The sequence below is a fragment of the Lepidothrix coronata genome, unplaced genomic scaffold (assembly GCF_001604755.1).
Source record: "Lepidothrix coronata isolate B3197 unplaced genomic scaffold, Lepidothrix_coronata-1.0 Scaffold84, whole genome shotgun sequence".
NCBI lineage: Eukaryota > Metazoa > Chordata > Aves > Passeriformes > Pipridae > Lepidothrix > Lepidothrix coronata.
This window is the reverse complement of record NW_016690264.1, coordinates 1,537,724-1,562,459: the sequence shown is the minus strand read 5'-3', so window position 1 is coordinate 1,562,459 and position 24,736 is coordinate 1,537,724. Positions and strand designations below refer to the sequence as shown.

Here is a 24,736-nt window from a genome sequence, read left to right as displayed (position 1 = left end):
AACAAGTCAGTGGCAGAGGAAAACAGGTGACTTGATTCCTGGTAGTTTGCTCCAAAAAGTTAATCCTTCCTGATGTCCGCCTAGAGAAGTTTCTCTGACAGACATCCAGGTTTGTTATCCTGGTAGTTTCCCTCTCCCACCTCTGGGAACGCAGGTGGTGAAGAGAGCCATGGGCTTAGTGCTGAGGGTCAGTCTCTGAGGGAGAGCAGGTATCACTTTTTGAGGCTGCTAAGTGTTGTCAGGTGATCCCTGCCTGTCCTGCACCCTGTTAAGGCACCAGCAGCAACATGCTGCAGGAAGACAAATGATTTCAAACATGCTACAAAAAGCCCCTCCATGTTACAATAGAGGATCTCTCCAAAATAATACTGACATGGAAAGCCCCATGCCACAAGCTGGAATGCTGCCATCAAAAGCAGCTGGCTCTTGGCTTGAACACCCAACCCATGTGAGAATCAGGAACCTGGAGGGGTTTTCTGGCTGTTTTGATGACCTTTAACTACTAATCCAGTGTGGGTTTTTTTGTTCCTTTCAAGTGTTTTACTTACACATTCAGAGTGTAAGTTCACTTGCAGTTCACTTCCAGAGTAAAGGGTAAATCTGTCACTTTGCTCCAACTTGCCCTGGGAAAAGTTATATTATCATTGCAGCCAAACATGAGCATGGGGGCATAGCCTGGGTTTTTATCATTTCAGCAAGTTCTCTCTTGTGCACACCCACAAGAGGGGGGACGTTCCTCCGGCGGTCATTAATCCATGGGTTACAGACCTTGTGACTGCCAGCCACATTGGGTGAACTGCCTTGGCTCTTGCAGAGCCCTTCCCATTGGCTTTTGACCGCACTGAACATTTACACAATCTAAGTATTTCTAGTATTTATTTCCCAAAGCTCTCTTGGATCTTTGGAAGTGTGCACTGTCCTCGTTTGGGTCATCTCACTGGTGCTACTGCAGAGGAATTGTTGGCTCCTTGGCAGACACAAAGTATTCAGATCCTCCATTCCAGCTTGAGCAACTCTTTTGGGCAGCCCATAGTTTCTCAAATATATCTGTTATTCAAGCTTGCGTTACACAAAAGCAACCATCTCTTGGGTTGTACTGAACACCCATCCCCTCTGAGTATCATGGACCTGAGGGGGTTTTCTGGCTGTTCTGCTCACCTGCAAAGGAACCTGGAGGGAATGAGGAGTCCTCCTGCAGTACAGTGCATAGATGGGAAAGGATGCAGGACTGCCTGGAGCAGCCAAGCAGGCTGCAGTTGCTCTCCCCACGATGTTTTCGGAAGACAGGATGTTTTGCTCTGAAGGAAAAGGACAGAGAGTTGCAGAGAAATCAAGTATCTGGTTGAACTTACACAGATGCACAGGCTGTGTATGCTACTCTTACATCTTGAGATGTAAGAGTAACACTGATCTCCATGTCTCTGAGGGGAAGGGAAAACATTCAGCCTTCTACTAAATTCTTCTTATTTGTAGATTTATTTTATTTATTGAGGGTCTCTCACAGCTCAGGAATATACAGAAGTGTTCATTTAATTTACTGTCAAGTGCCACACTGTGGTATGTAGTGTTTCATGCACAGGCAGGATTAAAAGGTTTCACTGAACTGAAAAGCTGAGTTGCATTTGATCACCTTCAAAGGGGCCAAACTCAAGAGAATGGGAGGAAAATAATTTTCCATAGGTTGAAAGGAGACGGAAGTTAATGATCCCTCATGGTTAACTTACAGCCCCTTATTCACTGCGGGTGTTAATGTTAAGTCAGCTTCACTGCTGCCAACTTATCTCCTTCAAGACACCTTTAACTACTAATCCAATGTTTTTTGTTCCTCTCAATTTCTTTGACTTACACATTCAGAGTGTAAGTTCATTTCCAGTTCACTTCCAGAGTAAAGGGTAAACCTGTCACTTTGCTCCAATTTGCCCCAGGAAAAGTTATATTATCACTGCAGGCAAACATGAGCATGGGGGCATAGCCCGGGTTTTTATCATTGTGCACACCCACAGTTCAATCCAAACAAGCTCTCACAGGGGTTTACTTCTCCATTGCAGCACACAGGCTGGTCTACTTGGATTGTATTTGGACATTGAAATGAAGTGTGGCTGAGAAACTGGCTCAATTTCAGCAAATGAGGCATTTCTGCCTGGAGAGCTCACCTGCACCATGAGAAATGAAGCATCTTGCAGAGGTGCAGGAGCTTTTTACCTGCAATGGGAACACTCTAACCCCAAATCTACACTTTTCCAAGGATGCCCACTGCAGCAGGCGGCCAACCCCAGTGCAGGTCAAGCCCAGGCTATTCAACTGGAGTGTTTATATCCAAACCTGCTCAGAGTGCTGCTAAGGACAGAGGGAATAATGCCATTTCCAGTCCAAAGGCAGCCTCTATCTGCAGAGAAGTTCTGCTGCTCTTTCAAGAGCAGCCAAGAGCAGAGTGTGCTCTGCAAACCCCCATCCGCCCACAAACAGCAGGAGCCTCTTCCCCCCGACTGCCTGAGTGCATCCGGGGGGACCGAGCCCCCAGCAGCTGTGCTGATGCCACACTGAGCTGCCAGATCTGCTCAGATCCACAAAGGCACCATGTGCTCCCAAAAACATCCCCTGCACGTGCCTGTAATTTTGTCTAAATTCACCTTTGAACCTCGTGGGCTTTGCAGGCTCCCCCTCTCACCCCTCCACAGTGCAGAGCAGACAAACCCCTCTTCACTGCATTTGAGGGAAGGACTAGATAAATAAAAGCTGTAATAGAGAGGAGCACACTTCCCTTGCTGTGCATGGGGAGCATCAGCTGGAAAGAAGCCAAGTGACTAGTGAGCCCTGGAAGAACAAAACAGCAACTGGTTTTTCTGAAGAAATACAAATTGAAGCTGAAAGAGATGTGAATTAAACGAAAATCCAAAGAGGAGCAACACAGCTACTGCAAAGCACCCAGCCCTCAGGAGGAAGAGTGTTTATCCCCACCAGTGCTGGTCTGCTGGGAGCCTCTCCAGCCGCTCCCTCATCAGTGCCACGGACATAGCGAGTTCCCATGAATGTCCTCTGTGACTTGTGCCGGCCCATCGATCGCAGCCAGCTGAGAGGAACCACATCTGAGGATGTAGGGCTGAAATCAGTCAACAGTAAATCATCCATGGGGGGGATGTTCCTCTGGAGGTCATTAATCCATGGGTTACAAAGCCTGTGATTGCCAGACACATTGGGCGGACTGGTCTGGCTCTTATGGAGTGCATCCTGTTGGCTTTTGACCTGATTGTGCATTTATATAACATAAATATTTCTAGAATTTATTTCCCAATGCTCTCTTGGATCTTTGGAAGTGTGCACTGTCCATGTTTGGGTCATCTTCTCGTTGCTGCCGCTGCAGAGGAAGTGTTGGTTCCTTGACAGAAACCAACATGGTAACCCAGATCCTTCATTCCAGCTTGAGCAATCCTTGTGGGCACCCCACACTTTCCCAAGTGTATCCATTACTCCAGCTGACCTTATGCTGTATGCTAGTATTTTGCTTTTTGTCTTTCTCCCCCCTCTCTGTAGTTGTTACAAGCAGTCACTGATGGCCTTTGGGCTGTGATTGACGGTGATTGACAGTGTAAGACTGCAAGACCTTTCTGTTCTAACCCCTGTAAGTGGGGGAATAGTACAGCTTTGAAGTAAAAAAGGTTGTTCGTTTTTTCTTTTTCTTCTCGAGAACATCAAATCTTCTGGATCAGACAGGCCTTGCTCAGGGCAGTGTTCCTAGAAAAAAAGATTGGTTTAGCTTTAACCTCAAACTGCACCCTGAGCGGTAACGGGCCGTGGGTGCAGATGGATATAAATTCCTCCGGCTAAGTTTCGAGCTGTCCAGATGCAGGCAGGCTCCAGGCCAAAATCTGTTGTGCTGCATGAGTGTGGCGCTGAGCCCGGCACGGCGGGTCAGAGCCCTCCGCACTCAATACTTTTTTTTTTTTTCTTTTAATTTGAATCTCTTGCAATTTCACTCACAAACACTTGGCTGCCAAGTGAATTGTGATTTACAGTGAACTACTTGCAACACCATCCATTCAGGGGAAACCCCTCCAAAAAAAAAAAATTTGCAGGGTTGCTTGAAGCACGCGCCACGTGACCCCAGCTGTGGAGGAGGCGGCTCACTCCTTTGTCACCGTGCCTGGGATGCCAGGGATGAACAAGGCAGCTGAGAAACTCCAAACGCTGTGTGAAGCAGGGTCTCATTAAAATAAAATACACCAAGCGCATTGCGTGTATTGATTTGTAATTCTCACCAGTGGTTGCTTTCATAAAGTAATTGCAGATGCTCGCTCTTGTCGCCTGCAAAGAGAGCAGTCAAAATCTTTGTCTTGCTTAACAGCCTCTGCATCAAAGACCTCGGGAGAGGCTTGGACACTTTAAAAGGATCGGCAATTATCTGTGGTGCTGGCTTTGCATTTACTTTCTTTGCATATTCATGCCAGTGATATTTTAGCATGCACATAACAGGAGGAAGCAAAGAGTGACAGTGGGGGATCCAGCTGAAGTGAAGCAGATGTCTTTTAAATTCAGAACACATACAGCACAGTAACACTGAGTGATCGAACACAAACTAGAAGTGAAATCAGAAAAAAAACAGATTTTTATACTTGAAACTGAGCACTGTAGAAAGAACAAAGAGTCTGAGTGGTGCAAAACAAACTTATATTAAAAAATTCTTCACTCTGAGAACCCTACTGCATTGCCAAGGACAGGTAAGGAATTTCAATAAACTTAGTTTTATGTTGACTGTGTCCCTTTAATTATTACTTTTTGGCACAGCACACAGGACACCTCCAGGCCAAAACACAAGTGATGTTGAAAGTACAATGTTCCTTCCCTTTGGGAATGAAAGTTTTCTGACTGTTATATAAACATATTTGGATCTATTTTTTAGAGATTCCTCCCATTAGCAATTATATTATTAGCAGTGAGTCAGAGAGCTTTTTGCTGATGTTTTAAAATACTTAACTTAAGGTCAGAACCTACTAAACTTCACCAAGCAAGCAGACCTGGTGTGAAACAGCCTTATTCTCTCCGGTGGGATTGCTCTAATGAGCAAGGGTTGGCAGCATGTGATCTTAGATTGTGAACTATATAGAGCCACTTCCTTTTAATTGCAAGGCACCAGGCACATCCAGGCAAGAGCAAAACGTAAGGATAAAAGAGCAAGTTAGAGAAACAGGAGATAATTATAAAATGAAAAAGAACCAAGGGTGGAGGGTTTCTCTTTTTCCTGGTTAATCTGGGAAACTTATTCAACTGAGGCAGCAACCAGTGGTCATTAGAGGAGTGCTGTGACACACAGGCAGTAAAAAAAGCTCAAATCCAGGCTTTTACAATAATCACAGACCTGAAGGCAGACATGCAGTTTCTCTCGGAACAGCCTTCTTCTAAAAGCAGACCTGAAATGTAACCCACATGCCTGAGGCTATCTTTGGTGCAGAAGCCCTTCTGGATAAACCAATGTGATGAGTTCCTTGGCAGTGGAGCAGAGTTACTTATAGTTTTGATTTGGCTTTTGCACAGCACAGATGAGGCTGCGGGGAGAGGCCGGCAGGCTGGGGAGGCTCAGCTGCTTTGTTTTGCTGTTACTCACTTAGGATTTTATGAAATTTTGATCCATACAGATTAGACAACTGCCTCCCCTCCCACAGCTTAATTTCACTTGGGTTTCGGAGAAAGCTGAAAAAATGGAAATAAAGCTAAGCTTAAAGCATAGCTTCTGTTTTGGGCATGTGTCCACTGGCTTAAATCACATAAAAGGGTCGGCTTCCCCTAGTTTGGAGAACATTTCAAAATACAGCTCACACTTTTCTCAAAAACCTTTTGATTTCCCAGGCCATTTGAATGGCCACGGGCTGGCTGCTGGTTGTGAGGCAGAACCACACAGGGTTTACACAGTTTTGCTTTTTGCTGGGGTACGTTTCTAGCAGAGCTTTTTCCTGCCAAAACCACAAAGGATGAGGCAAAGAGGAAAAATCTCCAAGGCTGTCAGTGAAACGACTCTTGAATAAGGTGACATAAGCCTCGCTCACAGAAGATTAAGCCTAATCTCTGAAAAGGGACAGCAGAAAGGCTGGTAGGCTTCAAAATGAGCTACAACAGCTGTGTTTTGGTTGGCCAACAACTGCTCCTGCGTTGGCTGCGGCTGGCTCAGCTCATGTGAACAAGTCAGATTATTAAAATACAGCGTTCAGCAATCCCATCCTCGGAGCACTTGACAGTGCTGCCTTCTCCTTTGTCACTGCTTTGGATGTGGTAACAAAGCAAAGCAGAGCGATAATGCCACGTGACAACAGAGTCTGTCCATGGTTCAAAGCAAAAGATACCATTTACTGGCTTAAAGCTTGTCTTTTTGTTTCGAAAGTACCTTCTACGTGGGGAAATGCATGCCCTTCTCTTTGTCTAGTTTAACTGCTGGGTTTAATTGGCCTTATTTTAGAGCATAATAGATAAATCAGCAAGACATGGCAGAATTCAGAATAAATCAAGCTAAAAAGCTTTTCATGACTTACTAGTCACCACAGAAGGAGAGAAACTGCCCATTTTCCACAGTAATAAGCTATGCTACCAACCTGAGGAGTAGTTTAAAATAATTAACAATACCAAAAAAGAAAGGGTGTGTATATGAGTGGTTCAGCAGAGCCACTCCACCCAGTACAATGGGAAAAAATTAACTGGGTGGACCTGCATTCCCGTGGCAGCTCAGAATGTCTTCTCTTTATATTTATGTGCCTGGAGATACACGTTTCTTGCACATGATCACAAGCATTGAGGCAAAATAAGATCTTGAAAAGCAAAGCAAGATAAAACAACATACTCAAGGAAAAAAATGGAAATAATTTGTACAGCAAGATAAAGAGCAACTCACTGTGTTTTCAGGAGTGCTGCTTTCCTCCTTTAAAGTAATTATATCATTTATTAGGCTATGTTTCCTGTATGATATTTAGAGTTATTGTGGGAGGATGTCATAACATCCAGGTTTATTAGATAACTTTGGGAACCTTGCTGTGGGAGACTAAAAGAGAAAAGAATGAAAGAGATAAATTGTCTAAGAAAGATCAAGTGCTCTGTTTGAATGCAAAAGGCACCACACACTTAATGGAAATGGGAAATAACTGTGCAGTGCCCTTTTTCCTGCATATGTAGGATGTCTGGTATTCAGCTCTAACCTGGTATCTAGGACATCTCCCATACTGACAATAATCAGGAAAAAAAGGGATGCAAGTCCTGCCAGTTCCTTCTGGGAAGGAAGGAGATCAAAGGAGAAATGCATGTGCAGAAAGGCTGGGAGATCTGGAACAGGAGAAGACTGGAAGGAACTCGGGGGGGACAAAAAAGCTCATGCTATACACCAAAAAAAGTCCACAGTGCCCTTAAGCTGTTCTTTTCATGGAGGAATTGCTCAAAAGGAGTTTCCTTCCCATTGAAGGATTTCTGTATGACTCTACTCTGGGGCCTGGACATTTGAGGTTGATCAACAACCTGCTGTTGATGGCAGCCTGGGGATCACAGAGCTCTGTGCCACCACTTTGGTACAGGAGCTTGAGGCTAAGGTCAGCCAAAAAAGTTGGCTGGGCTCTGACACAGGTTCAGACAATGTATTGTACCTTATTAGAGTTGTGTTAGTCCAGGTCTGGTCACCATCACCTCCTTTTTGACAATTTTGTTTCCTCAGGAAAGTCTGAGAATGAAAGGCAACATCATTCATTTCACCTTCATGACAAAGATACTGAATTAATACCTATTTAAAAAAAGAAAAGCCAATTGAAGTGTAGTTATTGTTTGGAAAACAAAAAGCATTATATCAGTTGTACAGAAAGAAATATTCAAAGTATTCAATTTTTTTTTTGGAGTCAAATCAACTTGATTTCCTCTCCCTCAATAGGATGTCCCTTTGGTATTTGATGTATTTTCTGTTTTTTGAAATGCCAATTTTGTTGTTATTGTTAGTGAAAAAGATGTTAAGAATCTTCCCAGAGTGCACTCATGAATAAGTGTTGAATTCATTCATTTCCTTAAATCCATCATCTTGGCTGTGTAATGTTACTTGAGGCAACAACAAGGTTGTGTGGGGCTCACTTCAGGTCTCTGCTCAACTGGTACCCCTGTGCAGAGCTGAAAACATCACTGAAAACATCCACTGAATGTGGACACTGTTGACATTAGCTCCTAGCTGGGGAAAGGTTTAAGCTCCACATGAGATGTCTGTGAATAGATGTCAAACTCTTCTGTCAAGGTGGGTTTTTCCATGGCAGCATCATGTCCTGCCCCAAAGAGCACCACAGGCAGAGCAAAAGAGAATAGCATCAAGCTCTGCTCTGCAGCAGCATTTTAAAGCTGAAGGCAATTCAGCTTTGTTCATCTGGAGAGAAGAAATTGTTCTTTGGTTTTTGAGTGCTTGGTTTGTTCTGCACTGCTGCTAAGCTGAGGATTTTGCCTTTTTTTCAAACTTTGTCATCTGAGGAAATCCATATCTAGAGTAAAACAAGCAAATTCATCTTACAAGGTGAGTGTCAATGGAAGCAGTCACTAAGGAGGCTCTGTCTTAATGCAGAATTTGATTTTTTCCTTTTCTTCCATCTCCATTCACTGTCTGCATACAGGTACTCAGGCTTGCCATTTTCAGTGTCCCTGATTAACACTTTCTGCTGGAGTAATGCCATCTGCCTTATCGCTGTGTTGTCTCCAACATCTGAGCTGCAGAGCAAAGGTGTTACTCCAGTAGTGCAGTTGTATAATCACAAACTCTTTCACTGTGGTATGGAATGGTGGCTCTCTCTAAAACTGCAAGTGTAATTTGCTCTAAGATATTTTGATTTTCAGATGGAGAATTGCACGTGTGGATCTGAAGTCTTTTGGAGCAATATTTCCTTAGTAAAAAGGAGACTGGTGGTGACAGTTTTCATTATGGTAAAGGAGATGAGTTCTTAAAACTTCTTTTGGCAAAATTAAACCCTTCTGCTTGACCCAAAAAAATATAATTTCTCTGACTCAAATGTAGATCTGATATTTTGCTATTCAATTAAATATCTCTGCCCTCTTAGAGAGACTGCAGTTGTTACTCAATTTCCTAAACGTGGCACTCTGAGAGAGGGAGGGACTTGTTCACTGCTTTTTTCCCTGAGGCTGTATCTAGGATCTGCAAAAATTAACCTATAAGTGAGTCTTATGGTGCAGCTGCCTTGTATTTGCTGTAAATACAAGCCCCTGTAAATACAATTTTTTCATAAAAACAAGCCTATTAACATCCATCAGTTCAGTCACTTCCATGACCTTGGCAGGTCAGCGTCCTTGATAACAACTTTCCTGTTTGTTTTAAGCTGGTTTCTCACATGCTCCTATAAGTGACCCCAAATAGCAGAACATGGGAACACATACATGCTAATCACTCAAAAAAGCCCACAAAGTTTCATTTTAGGTCAATCTGCCTCAACAGCATCCTTTGAAGAGACCTTACTTTGGTGGGTGGGTAGGATGCACTGGACTCTGACCATAAGCGTCTTTCTGATTCACTTCCTTCACTATCCACTCCAGGCCACATTTCCCTAGGGAGATTTCCCACAGTCAGGAGGTGATTCCACATGTAGCAGCCTACATAGCATCATCTGACCTTACCATGCACAATGTTTAAACAGTGTTGACCAACTGACTGTGTCAGGGATGCCAGAGCTTGAAGCAGTGTGGAGTTCCAGGGGAGACATCTCAAACTGGAGATACAGAAGGGATGAGGGATTAGTTACAAAATCAAGGGTGATTTGGAAACTTTACCCATTTCTGTAAGTACTGATTTAGTGAAGCACTTTTTTTCTGCACTCCAGTTGTAGCCAGCAGCATATACAGAATAAGGATTGAAATATTTTGAAGTGCTGTCACAGTGTGAATGATTTTCTTTAGAGCATAAAATCAGACTGTAAAGTTATTTTCTGTCTGCAGTGACACAAGAAGAATTTGAATGTCATCATCTCTGGCCCTGGGCATACAGAAGAGCAGAACTGGCCTTAACTGGATTCTCTTTCATTCAATCCTTCTAAGAAATATAAAATCCAAAAGAAACTCTGAATCTGGCTAGATGTCTCATAAGAGGAACAGGATTTCTGCATAACTGAAACAGCATGGCTTTGATAATTTAAAAACGCATGATTTAATCATTTCATTATGCATACCTTTTCTCAGCAGGTGCCACAGCCTAAAACAGACAGAGACAAGCATTAGATAAAACAACATGCTTTCTAGCTGAAGAGATTGGAATCAAAGAGCTTAATCTTGCAAGGTGCTGATATCCTCAGTGCCTTTAGACTTGGCTGCAAACAGCAGGTGTGCCATGCACAGCTGAATTGAGCCTTAGCTGAGTCCTTCGCTCAGAAGAAACATCCTGCGGGATTACTTTGATGTTTCCCTTCCTTAGTGCATATCTGCCCATGTCCCACTCTCCTCCCCTTTATCTGCACATGAATGGTGTGAGGAAGAGTTCTGCCAGTGTCCTCACATGCACTGTCAATTCAGGCTGCTCAGACCGCCCCCACCTCCCCACCACGCATCCATCCAACATCTGTCCAGGCTGTGAAATCATCGTGGAAGAGACATGGATCTCAGATCTGCCTCCCCAAGTACCAAAGAGAAAAGAGATTGATTGTGCCAAGTAAAGTTTTTGCACAAAGGCAGGTTTTAGCTCTTTAGAGCATCACCCATTCCAGACAGAAAGTCACTACCCCCAGCACAGCCAAGGACAAGTCCCTCGGATCCCCCAAAGGACATGAGGCAGACCAGCCAAACCTGTCTGAAATCTCTGCAGGGGACACCCAGGGTATCCCCACCTAACAGTCTGCGCTAAATTGCTTCAAACTCTTTGGTTGAAGCCCCCCACAGGAAAGAGCAGGGACTACAAACTCAGCATCTTCACCACGACTCGGCGGGTAAGAGAACCAGAGCACGCAGCCCTCTCTCTGCTAGAAAGGAGGCTGAGAACACCGACGAGTTTCCTGCAGACCTAAACTGGATTAATCCAGTGACCCAAGGAGGCAAAGCTCAGTCCCAGGTCCTAAAATGTGGTCTCATGGCCAATTAAATGCTGTTCAAAGGGCAGCAGAGCATCAGAGAGTGCTTTGATCTCAGAGATGCCAGCCAGATGTGTAATATCTACTCAGGTGTTTGCCAGGGATCAGTTTACAGTCCTTGCACATTAGACAGACAGGTTTCTTCCTGGGTTTGCTAACAGAAGCAACAGTTCTCACAAATCACAGAGAACAGAAATAATCCCTACCTTTTTAAACATCAAAAACTGTAAAGCTTCACAGCTGCACGGTTCTGAAATTGAATTGAATGACTTGACTTGCCAAAACCAGAGATCAGAGTTCTAGGTCTTTCATGCCCCAGCTGAAAGCATCAATAGCACTCAAAGAAGAGCACAGTGCTGCCTTTCAAATACCAAATGTGGCTTTAGAAGCATTATTTGGTCTTTACCTTCAAACACAGTAACCTCAATTCAAAATGAATGTGAAGTAAAGAAAACTGACTTTCAACACGAACATTTTATTACTTAAAGTCTGCTTTTCTTTTTTTCTGCAGTTACATCTAAAACTAGCCAAGGAATCTGAATTTTGATTAGGTTTTGAATTTAAAATAAAAAGCATTTGAGTTCATTTTTAAGTGTCTGGGCAGTAATGTGAGTGTTTTCTCTGCAAGCAATGCAACAGTTCAAAAGCAGTATCTGTGCAAGCACAAATCACACAGGGATCCAGGGAAAAAGGCTTTTGGGATGAAGCATTCAATTCCTAGAAATTATTTTTTCCACTGATCCATAAGAATCCCATGTCTGTTGACTTCTCCTCATGCTGTAGGACCTTATTGCTCAACCAGAATATCTTCCTGCTTAGCTACAAATCCCTTGGCTTCATATATTGTCCCAGCACCTGAAATACCTGAACAGCTCAATGTAAATCATGTATTTATCTTTCTAACATCCCTTTGAGTTCTGGCACTGTTACTACCTACATTTTACAACAGCTAAAGGCAAAGTAGAGGGAATCTAAATAACTGGTCAACAACAGCTTTTTACTCATTGGTCACTGCATTATTCAATCAGATTATTATAGAGAAACAAACTGTTATTAACTGCTGAATAACATTAAAATCAGAACTATTCTTCTTGAAAACACACAGGAGGAGATCAGTTATCGTTTTACTCACCACAATATCTCCCTTGTCAGGATGAGCTGGAGAGCTCAGCCACTCTTAGGGGGGCATGTCCAATCCCTCATCATCTGGGGAAAACACCTGTGGGGACTGACAGCAAAGACTACATTCATACATATATATACATATATAAAAATCATACCTATATTTTTATGATTTTATATATATAAATTCTCTCTCCATATATAAACATGTATCTAGGTGTGTATGTGAAATGTAAAAATGTAAAATCCATAATTATCTTCAAAGCATAGCATCCTGAACCCCCTGGAAACCTATTTTTTGTGACAAATACTTTCTCTTTTTTGCCTTTTTATCACATCTCTCAACTGCAAAACCCAGAATCACTTTGTGTCACGGCAGAGAAGAGAAAAGAAAAGAAGTGGGAAAACCAAAGCCAAGGCAATTAAAAGTTTTAGATCTGTCTCTGCTAGTGTTACCAGCACTTTCTCAGTGATCACTGGTGACTGGTGTGTGTATTGCATCTAGTGCTCATCCAAAAACCAGTGCTGATAATACAAAAAGTCAGGGCCTACTTAAAATGCTGAGTGGGGAATCTGCAGAAGGGCCTGAGCTGGTTATGCTGGCTCTGAACCAGAAACATCCCAAGCCACCAAGCTGTGAGCTTCTTGAACCAAAGCCTTGTAAGTTTTGCTGATGTCTGGTCCTTGTGTTCGTAATGCCCCAGGTAAGAAGCTACGTCCAAGCTTCTCTGCACCTGTGCAGTGTTTGAAAAGCACAATCCAAATTTTGCACCTTGAGACCACATAGACAGTGAACAATTTAAAAATAAACAAAGAGAATCCCCCCCCCAATCCGCTGCTTATTTTACATTCTCAAGTCTCTCTGAATCTGCACAAATAGTAGGAACCAGCCAGGCTACAGATGCATCAGGAAATTACCTCATCTCTTCTAAGAACACACATTAAAATGAAGAAAGAGATGAAGATCAGGGGACCTGATGCCCTTCAGGAACTACTGCTGGAAGCTTCACCTCTAGATGATGAGGGGGGAGGTGGTTAATCCAAGGCAGACTGAGGAAGATAACATTTCTGTACTCGTACAACATTAGTTCAGACAGGAGTCTATTAACAGTGTCTGATGGAAGCAATTGTATTATTTATTAAACTGACAAGATCAATTGGCTGCTTTGTACCCATATAAAGAGAACTATTGTACTTTCATGTCCTTTTAAACACAGAGAATAAAGCACTCCCCAGGGTGCTTTCATGGGCTGCCTTCGATTAAGAGTTCTGAGAACATCTGATATTGTCAGAGATGGCTCGCCAGATCCCCAACTGGATTCACAGTCCTCACAAAGAAGGAAGATGGTAGCAATTATAATCATCAGTGCTCTGAGAAGGAAGGACCTTACCTGACTTAGAGGAGTGCTTTTACTCAGTCTTCCCAAAGATTAGGCTCTCAAACCTGAGGGAGACTGACCCGCTTTGATAGCACCAGCAGCAGTGTCAGGACTGGTGTCATGGCACGAATAACTGAGCACGGGATGTTAATCCCCTTCTTCACCTGAAAAATGGGACGAGGGAAGGAAGGTGGCAGTTTCTAGGGCATGAGTAATTTTTAATAGGGCCCCTCACTACAAGACATATATTGAGGGGCTGGAGTGAGTCCAGAGAAGGGCAACGGAGCTGGGGAAGGGGCTGGAGCCCAAGTCCTAGGAGGGATGGCTGAGGGAGCTGGAGGTGTTCAGCCTGGAGAAAAGGAGGCTCAGGGAGGAACTTATGGCTCTACAGCTATCTGAAAGGAGGTTGTAACAAGGTGGAGATTAGTCTATCCATCTGGGGAAAAGCCCAAGTCCATTGTTATTTAGTACATGCTGCTAACCAGGTGTGTTAACACACATTTTTACCTGCAGAGTATTTTGAGGAATACATCCAGAGGTTGCAATTTTATAAAGTACAAAATAAGCAATTTCAGTCCATTTAGAGTGGATAAATATGCTAACCTAGTGGCACACTTGATAAATTAATAGCAATGCTGTCTCAGAGCAGCTATTTCTGGGCAGTTATGGAATTTTCCAAACATCTGAATGCACCTTTTACTGCGTGCTCCTAAACAGAGATGTGCACTGACTGCACCAAAGCTGGCACCAGCTTATGGAAGGAAAAATTCTTCATGGGTACCAATGCAGTGTTCTTCTGAGTTTTATTGAATCGCACTTCTGTGTTTATCAACCTAGAACTAAAGCCTCCTACAAGCTGCCAAGTATTATTGTGACACATACATCCTGTATGTGATGAAGCTCAGACTGAATCTCTCACAGCTTGTCCAGAGACTGGGAATGTCTCTGCTCACAGTTACAGCAGAAAAAAACTTGTAGCAACTCTGTTAGAGGACTTCCATGGTTTTTACCTAAATTTACCTAAGTGTAAATGAGTACGTTTTGCCTTATATTCAAACCCAGCTTTTATATTGTATTTTGCCCAGTCTTTGCTGTGAACATAGAAAATATATCTATTTTAAGATGAAATCTGTACAGCCCAGTGTTCTCAGTTAATACTGCTCCGAGCAGTTTCAGAAAGAGTGGGAAACAGAGCTACATGACATTTCCTTGCTGTTCTATTTTTCCCTATTTCTTACCTCTGCCACCTGGATGTGCCAACCTTTGCCAGCAGTGCCAAGACACCTCGTGGCCAATCAGCCTCAGTTTTGGGAGTGATCCTAAAATCTCTCATTTTCTGCTATTTTACTCATGCAGTTTTAATCTTCAGTCTGCTGCTTCTTTATCTCTGCTGAACCTCACAAACCTTAAGCTGGTGTTCAGCATCGGGCCTGTGCACCGTCACCAACACAAACCAGCAAAGCCCGTGCCCCACCTCCCGGCTGCCGGACAGCACTGCGGGGATGCGGCTGCCAAAGCTCCCGGGGGGAAATCGGTACCCTCAGCTAAGGCGTGTCAGCTGCTGCGGCTTTGCAAAACACTGATCTTTCCCGGTTGGGGAAGTAAGCAGTGGTTAAATACAATATGTATTTATGATTATAAATATGTAAACATAAAATTATAAATAAATATAAACATAGCAGCATCCTCTGCACCCACTGTGGAGATCTGTATTGCAGGACAATGGTTGTTGTTACCAAATTTAACAAATCTGTGGCCCTATTTATTTTTACATTCTTTATAACCTGGTTTCCAAGGTACCACAGTGTGACGCTGTCAGCCAGTGTCACAAGTGGAGAGGAAGCTCAAACTCTCCTGATGTGGAGCACCTGATCCTCTCAGGATCAGGTGACATTAGGAAAGAGCTCTATAGGGAAACTATCAGACAGTGGAAGGAGGTGGCAAGGAATTACCAATAGAAATGAAAGGAAGGAAGAGCAAGGTAAATATTTGTGGTGGGGAAAGAGGACAAGGAGCACAAATGGTGCAATACACGGATAAACATTCAAACTTGGCCATCACACAACACCAGTCAGTGCCCACTTTCCCAGTTCTACAACCTCCCTAGATTTTAGGACAGTCAGTCAGTGCAGACAGGCTCTGTAGTGAGTAATTACAAAAGTTTTCTCGTTCATGTTTAAGATACTTACCTAGAGATGATGCATTAATTTTCTTACAAATTGCAATGAGAAAATGAATTCTTAACTCTACTAATTTGTGTGTAAATTTGAAAAGAATAGCTGACCTTGCCTGCAGAAGTAGCTAAATGTGCTCACAAGACAGTCTTGATGTCTCTAACCATCCTGTGATCCTAGCCTGCACACACAGAAAAATAAACATATTTCAAGGATATAACTTGTGTGAGCACACAGCATAATTTATCCTGCTATGGATCGTTAAAGTCTCAGCACAGTGACAAATGTGTCATTCCCTGTAAGTTATACTGAGTGGGTAAAAATTGTGGAAAATACCTATTTAAGGACTGAATAGTCCATCTGGATCACAGGAATCTTCTTCTTCTCACAAGCATTTCTCAGGAGTTCCCTCTTTTCTGTAGGACAATTTTAGGAAATCTGTAGGACTTGCTTTTTAGATTAAAAAAAAATAACACAGTGAGCCCCAAAAACCATACACATACATGTTATTATTTTTTTCAAGAACTATAACATCAAAACTTTCAAAGTCCTTTCCTATGTGACTTCATTCCAAGAGACATATTTAAAGAAAGGAGCACTTAAAGGTGAGCTTATCTATTTTATCATCTTTCATGAGTTTTCTTTCTTTATCCAGCTGCAGAGTAAGAGCATGAGGGGTTTTTCATATCCCACACAAAAGCATCGGAGGCAAACAGAGAACACTTCTGTGGAAAACACCTACAGTTACAACACTGAGTACCTGCATCACTGAGGAAACTCTTACTTGTTTTGGCATTTGTGTCTTTCTGGGACCAGCACTTCCTGGTTTAGTAAACTTCCTGGATATAATCTTCTAAGCCATAATTAAAAGACAAGTTTAAGCATATATTGGATAACGAAGTGATATTGTGAGCAAAGCAACATCTGGCTTAACAGACAGGAATACTCTAGAGTACACTTTTATAGAATCATATCTAAATTACTAGTTATTATAAATGAGACCGAACAGAATCTAAGAAATCTTTACATCTTGTGGGTTCTCAAAAGTCCATATCTATTGTGACTTTTTATACTTGCTTGTTGCCAAGCCAAATGTATGAATGTAGTAAATACCAAAACCAAACTTTTTCTTGCAATCCTAATTTGTCTTCCAGGACCCTGTGATCAGTTCCTGATGCAATGTTTCCCCCACAGGATCATTTCTTGCTCATGGCACTAAATCTGATTTAGAGTATTCATTGACTGGTCTAAGCTCCAGTTCTCATCAGGCCATTCAAATTTACCTCTGAATACAGAGAGTTTAAATTCCTTATCTCTCCCTCTGCTGTCCCTGGCAACACCCTATCTCAGCTACTGCCTTTAGAACTCTTGTAGGAACTTATTAAAAGCACAAACTACTGACAATGTCCTGCCAACTCCAGCCCTTTCAATGATGGAGAATATTTTTTTTCCCCCACTTGAAGATCTTTCTGTCTTAGAAGCCTTTTCTTTTCCATTCTTTTTTCAGAGCTTCAGGATTGGTAAGAACTTACTGCACAACTCGTCTCTCGCGCTTAATTGTGTGCACATTGATACGTGTGCTCAGGAGAACTGAGCAAGCCTGAGTTCAGCTCTTGAGCGGGGGGGGGGTATTGCATTTGTAAAGCATTTTGAATACAACTCTGATTTTCCTCCTCTGCCAATAAACATCCCTGCGAGATCAGGTTTTTGGGAGCAAGGTGCATAGGATTTGGACAATGTTCACGCTGTGTCTTCAATCAAGTACTTTGATATCAGCAGAAAAATGCTTTCCCTTCCTCAAGAATCTCACAAACACTAACTAAGCCATATAGTACCTTGTACAAGCTTACATGGGAAAGATGAGAGATGGACAAGCAGAGAACTTAACCTTGTGTAAAGCTAAATCAGCTGCAGGCACATGAAGAGAATTCAACCTCCCCAAACCTAAACCATTACAGTTACAGAAGCATTTTTCTTCTGAATTCAGAGACCAAATAAAACATATTTACAGTAATAATGTGGACAGGGTTATCATCCTTAAATACCTACTTTTATTTTTTGATGAACTCTTGCCTTGTTCCAATAGAAGGTCTCAAAAAAAAAATCTGGTTTGGCTCTTTCTCCGCTTCTAACTTCTTGTTCTTCGCTTCATGTATTCTGAAGCTGTCTCTAACAGGGGATTAGTTTTCAGTGTCAGTAACCCAGAAAAAAGACACATAAGACAAGCCATTAGCAGAAAGAAAAGCCTGGTTTACCGTTGTTTCCTAAACCAACAGCCTGTGACATGCCAAGGCCAGAAAGCATTGATTATAAACATCTCAGATTCCCATAGTGAGCCTGGTTTTCAGTAACCTCTGGTAGTGTAACACTCCTTACCAACAGCTCCTTTGTATGGGGAAAGCAGAACAAGCAAACTAAACAAAACCACAAAGAAGCCTTCGAGGCAGCACCAGCATAATCCCACTTATTCATAGCTCAGCTGAAGTGCTGCCTATAAAACCCTCTGCAGTGATTTATTCTGTTCTCATTTCAATATTGCCAAGAGCCCTGCCTTCCTGCCACAAATCTGCCTCCCTTTGCTTACAGAATAACCCATACAAATACAGAAATGTTTACAGTAATAAATTCTGTGCTGGATTTAGGTGCATATATTAAACTTGATGTGTACATCTAAGCTACCTCCTGCAAACGCACAAGCTGAGATCGTTCTACCAGTAGATGTCACCAGGAGCAGAGAAATGCCCGTTGAAGCCATGGAGAATCCCAGCTATCCCACCTGTGTGTCAAAAGGCACCCAGCTCCCACAAGAGGTTTGGGAAGGAACCCGAAGGGGGATGTTGCCAAAGCAAATATGATTCATCAGCACTGCTGCTCTCTGACCCAGTGGGGGCAGGTCTGGGGGAAGACACGCATGACACACTGCTGCCCTTTGTACAGCCATGCAAAGTGGTTTCACACAAACCTGTTCCTCAGGCTGTGTCTCCAAACATACCCTGACCGAGGAAGAATGCAGGGAGATTCCAAACTCAGGAGTTTCCCAATCCCTGTCACCTCCAAGCTTTGGCCCCAGTGATTATACAAATTCTCTGTCACAATCATTCCTTCTGATAAGGAAAAGGTAATCCCTGAGATGATTTTACACTTTGCTGCTGTGGGCTGAGTCTAGAAACGTCATGATGAGGGTTTCTGATGAAGAATTGATCGGTCTATGTAGTGGAAATGTGGAATTTTGGGTTGTTTAAAAATCAACATTCCTATAAGAAAGATGCTTATAAAAAAAAAAAAAAAAAGCCCAAATGCCTTTGAAACCCATCCCCACCTGCACTCAGAAGCACAAGAATCCAGCCCACACACCTTTACACGTATGATGCACTTACCAGAAAATGGTTCATGGGAACAAAAGATCCACTGGAAAAAAATACTTTTTGCATCAGTGAGCAAAATTCAAATATGGAGTTTAGGTTAGATATAAATGGTACACAGGAGAGACCATCAGCTGTACTAAGTAGTCTAAGGAATATGTTGTGTTATGCCTTTTTACATCAGAGCAAGCAAAAAAAAAATTATTTCAGATGAAAAATGCAAAAGTAAATCTCAAGGCTTTCAAGCCCCCTACCTTCCAGGACACATGCATATTTCATCTTGAGTACTGCTTTCACCCACAGCATCCTTCTGAAAAAGTATTCTGAATCTTTTATTTTGCTATACCTTGGTTATTTGTATCTGGTACTATAAAAATACATGTAAAGATTTTCTCCTGTAATTCTTAGAAAAAAAATTAGAGGCTGAGTGAAGGACCCATGATGAGTAAGTGAAACCTCAAAACTCTATTAGACCAAAAGATATTTTCTTTCATGAAAATGTCTCTTCATTATCATTCATTCATCAAAACTTAAGTTGCAATGAAAAACTTCAAATACAAATTACTTTTAAAAATAAAAGGCCTATGGAAAATACAGAAAGAAGCAGAGAACTTTTGCAAAAAACCCACAGATTAAGTTTTGTGTGTTTAGTGAGCGGAATGTAGAGGGAGCAGAGTATCAGGGAGACATCTGGAAGGAGAAAGGGGAAGAAATAAATCCGTGCCACTGTGCCTAGTCTTTCCAAGGAAATTCTTTTTGGAAACCCAACGTGCATCACACAAAGAAACCCCCCACTCAAAACCCAGTTTGTTTGCACAGTCTAATTTGACAGATGCATTTTGTGCGTGTCTGTAATACGAAAGGTTTACTTTTCAATGGGCATCAATCTCTGCTTTGGAAGCAACTCTTTACTAAAGCAGGATAGGAAATCTCCCAGTCATTGGCCAGAGCAGTAGCTGTTCTTGCAAAACCTGTGCCCTGACTCTGGATTTCACAAAAGGTTCCTTTCTTCCTTCTTTCTGCTGCTTACAACGCAACTCCAGATATCACCACAAAGGATTGTTCAGATGTATTTTTGGCACATGGTGGCAGGCTTAGCTGCTGGGATCAGTTCTTCTTCACTCTGAACTGATTCTTATGTTTCTGAATGCAGCAGCTCATTCAGAATTCAATTCCTTGTATTTCACAGCAGCACAAGTTCAACTAAATTTTTTACAGGTTCAAAAATCAATCAGGCAAACCCAAGACAGAAAAATCCATAAGATGTCCCAGTCAAAGCTCAAGTAGCTGCAGTACTACAGTGCACTGGATGGTGTGAAGATGTACTGGAGGGCTTTCATGGGATATTTTCCCTATTTTTTTCACTTCCTCTTCATTGGCCTCTGTAGGAGACTGTATAGACCTCTGGTCTGGCTTAGTATGGCTGTTCACATCCTACATTCTCATTAAGAAGCCTTCCAGATGGGAGTTAATGGCAGCGACCCCGGGAACAGCAACTTTTTCTCTCTTTTGGTGTTTTAAGATGGGTTTTTGAAGATGGATGAGTGTGGTAAGGATATAAAAAGAGTAATATTTTATGAACATAATAAAACTGGACATTATTAAGCTTAAAAGCACATTTACCTGCATATGAATATGCTTGCAGAGTTTCAAATCAAGATTCCCTACTAGGAACCCCATCCCATTCCAGCTTTATTTTTCCTCCAAATGATGCTGTAATTTTCTTTTTTCAGCAGCTCATTCAATGCAGAAGTGAAAGGACTGTGATTTATTCTGGGTTCTCCACACTAAATAGCCTGGTGCTATTGTGTATGGACAGCGAGCACTTCAGAGGATGATAAGAAGTAAAACCAATTTTTTTTTAAATAAAAGTGACCCAATAAAACATTTAAATATATATTATAGTTAAAAGGATTTCTTTCCAACTCAGGTTTGGATCTAAATGTAGCTTCTTTGACTTTTACATTTAACTAATCTTGCATATTCATTTATTTGGGCACTTATTCCAATTCACAAGCACTGTATAACTCTGTGAAATGGCCAGCATTAAGGGATTCAAAAAGCTAGGTTTGGATCTTGTGGAAATTCAGATCATCCCAATTTTCTACAAAGGATACATTTTGATCAACTCCTGCTCCCTGATGCAGCAAAGCAGTATATTTTGAATATGATGAAAACAGACAAAACAACAGCTGAAGAAAAGGGAAGACCCACTAGGTTAAGAATTTTTTACACATTCCCTTTTTCTAGTAGTTACCAATATCCAAGAAACATCTGTACATGCTAGTGGGAAACTTAGAGCTTTAGCTGCACAGCAGGATATAAAGATATTTTTTAAAAGCTTCTAAGATACTTTCAAAAGCAGTCAGGAAACAAGCACAGCAATGTTATCAAGAAGGCTCTCAGCCAGCAAATTCTCCTAAATGGCCCAGAGCTTTATTGAACAGCTTGCACTGGAAGATCAAGGAATCGAGACCATCTATAAAACAATCTTAATGCTGATTTAGTAATTGCCTGTGAATACAACTCATCCCAGACTAGATGAGGCTCAGGAGACCCAAGACCCATCAGCTCCCCAAAATAGGTCATGAATGGAGCTTTAAGTGATGCAGATCCCGTGTATGGATTCCTCTCTGGGGAATAATTTTTTTGCCACGTTGCCACAGGAAGAATCCATCACCTGGTAATTTTATTCCATTTGTGTGGTAGTGAGCAACTTCAGCAAGCAACAGCTAAATTAACCTTAGAAAAGCAAAGTCAATCTCAGTTGAGATGAGGCAGCATTTTACTATGGGGACTCAAAGACATACACAGACAGCTGAGCCTACTGCCAACACCAATATGTGCCATCTTGAGCCAGCACAAAACTCAAATATCACAGGTTGAGCTCTGATTCTTTGGAAATACTAAACTTGAGCTGAACTTTTACCATTTCCACCATTAGGTGTGGACATTGTAACACTTAAGAATCCTGTGTAACATCTCCCAGAATGCTGCATTCTGGTTCAAAGCCAGAAATATGTAAATAGAATATTCTACCACCTTACTCAGTGACCTTGTCCCAGAAATACTCCAGTCTCCTCATTTACTACCACAGAATTTTCAGAGCTCTGATGTTTCTTTTGATCTGCTCCTCTCTAGCTTTCTATCTATTGCCAAGTATTTTCTCTTCATCCATAGGCTCAAAGCACAAAGCTGAAAACACAGAAATTAATCACTTTGAAACTTCTCTGTGTGGATGAGCACAGCCTGTCTCATGTGAGGATGGGCAGCCTGTGGTTCATTTCAGCACCACGGGCAGATTAATTTGCTGAGCCATGACCAGAGAAACTGGGAGGCTGCTCTCCACAAACAGCCCAGAGCACTTGCCAGGGGCACAGTGTGCTCCCTAGTGCTAGTGGTGTATCTCCAGCTGCAGCACAATCTCATATGTGCAAGCAAGGGGCAGGAAGAAAGAATATGCTCCATGTAAATTTAGCCAGAATGTTCTGGCAGAGCTGACAGAATCTAATTGATGTGCAGACTCACTCCCAGCCTCCTGACAGACATTTTTAGAACTGTACCTGCTGACTAGGGACAAAAAAAATGTTAGGAGTCCAAAATCACCTGCCATTTGCATGGGCTGAACACCTTCTGTCCATGAAGCAACAGGCTTGAAGGCCAGAGGACAACTTGTCATTTACATGGCACAGCCATGGCACAGCTAGGCACAAAGTGCCTAACAGTACCCCAGAATACTCACTGTGAAGGACTCGAAAGCAGAGAAGACCACTTTACTCAATTTTGTGAACGGCCTTCTAATGTATTACTATAAAATATCAAATGTATTTTTAAAATGTAGACTTTAACCCCTTTAAGATCCACACTTTCTTATCTACCCAACTGCATGGCTATGAATCTGCAAACATGCTGCTGCCAGCCAGGGAGGCAAGAGACACACATCATCTGTACAGAGCAGGCAGGACCTTGTTTTGGGAGTATTCCCAAATACCCCCAAATCTGTGACGTAGCATTATTTCTCTACAAACCCTCAACATACTGGAGATTGGATCAAGGTTAAACAAATCAACATGTTGGAACATATTTTGGAGGTAGGAGAGGAAGGAAAATAAGCAATGTTCAAGGAGTTGCCTTCCATCCCCTTTCCAGATAAAGTTGGAACGCTGATTGGCCCAGCCCATGTAATTGTGTCTAAACCACCACAGGCACACTCCCTTCACACATTTCTGGGAAAAACAAAAAAACAAACAGAAACCCAAACCTCCCGAAACAGTAAGGGAAACCCAGGGATTTACTAAACAGTAAGCACCAGACCATTACTCTGATTTCGAATAAACAATTCAGAAGAACCAAGTCAGTTAGTTTTAAACGCAAAAGAACCCACCAAAAAGACCTCAATAAGGATCAAATATTTGCTGATGAACCTTGTATGTAACATAGCTCTGACCATGGAAAATTGCATCTAATCAGATATGTTGGTTAAACTGCACGTGGGTGGAATTTCAGTGGGTTGTAAGCAACTACAGTGCAGAAATCAGATTAAGCCTGGGAGAAACTGCAGTGTGTGATTACCATGTGATAATTACTCAACATTTTGACAGAGCCCAAGACTGGGCTCAGCCCAGCCCTTGACAGTGAGGAGGCAGCATAAACATCAGGGCATGAAACTCTGTCACTTCTGTTAATCCACCACTGTTTCCTCTGTGGGAACTCCGTGAGCTTCTGATGAAACCCCAGGGCTGCTAATTCACGAGAGCCCCTGGGGTTCAGAAACAAGGTCCAGACCCCTGGAGAAGGCAATGTTAAGTCAGCTGCAGTACAAATCTGTGTTGATAACCTTTTGGAACTGGGTCACCACCAATTGTTCACATATGTGAAGTTCTTAGAGAAACCCATCTGGTCCTGGCATCCATCTGATCTGCTCTTCATGCTGTTACCACAGCAACTGATACTTAAACGAAAAATCTCTTAGCAAGCTGGATCTACAGACAGCCCAATCAAATCACAAGGTAGCAAAAGTGGATGTTTGAGGCAGGTTGGGGAGGCATTTAGATGTGTACTTACCAAAAGGGTTTTCAGCCTTGTTTTCCATTTGTGCTTTTATGTCTGACAGAATAAGCATCAGCACACCAAAGTTGCTTTACCAACAAGTCACTCTAGGTCAGTCACAGCAATGTCTTTCCATTTGGCCTGTGCTGTGCAGTCTAAATAGATTTTAAAAATTTTGATTTCTGCATTGTTTCCGTGTCACACACAAATTAAACATTTTTTTTTACTGTAAACACTATGCTGAGAGAAGTAATAGTAGCCACATGCCTTTTCAGAAATAAAAGGTGCTTCACAAAACCATAAAATCTAACTAGATCTTCCCAGCAGCATTTAGATTTGTTCTGTTGAATTTGATCCAAATGTCTTTAATACTTCAGGGGATACAGACCTAACACATAAGTTCTTTGCAGGACAATTTCATGTTTGGTGATACAGGTTCTAAGAGTCATTTTACTTTGAGAGAGGGAAAGTCTGTGTTTATAGCAGAGGATATTACACAAGTTGAAGTAACCATCCTTAATATTCTCCCAGCTAAGTAGCTGAGCTAGCTCTGAAATACGCTTTATTTCTGTCTCTGGCATAACAGAAAC

The 24,736-nt window shown here is 42.1% G+C and overlaps 1 long non-coding RNA gene across 1 annotated transcript; it reads right to left on the bottom strand.

The window, feature by feature from the left end:
• Window positions 1-9,600: 9,600 nt before the first annotated feature.
• Window positions 9,601-12,269, bottom strand: LOC108500052. Its single transcript, XR_001875749.1, has 3 exons — window positions 12,193-12,269; window positions 10,170-10,192; window positions 9,601-9,713 (listed from the first exon to the last, which is right to left on the bottom strand). It is a non-coding gene; the product is annotated as an uncharacterized LOC108500052 (long non-coding RNA).
• Between the last annotated feature and the right edge of the window lie 12,467 nt (window positions 12,270-24,736).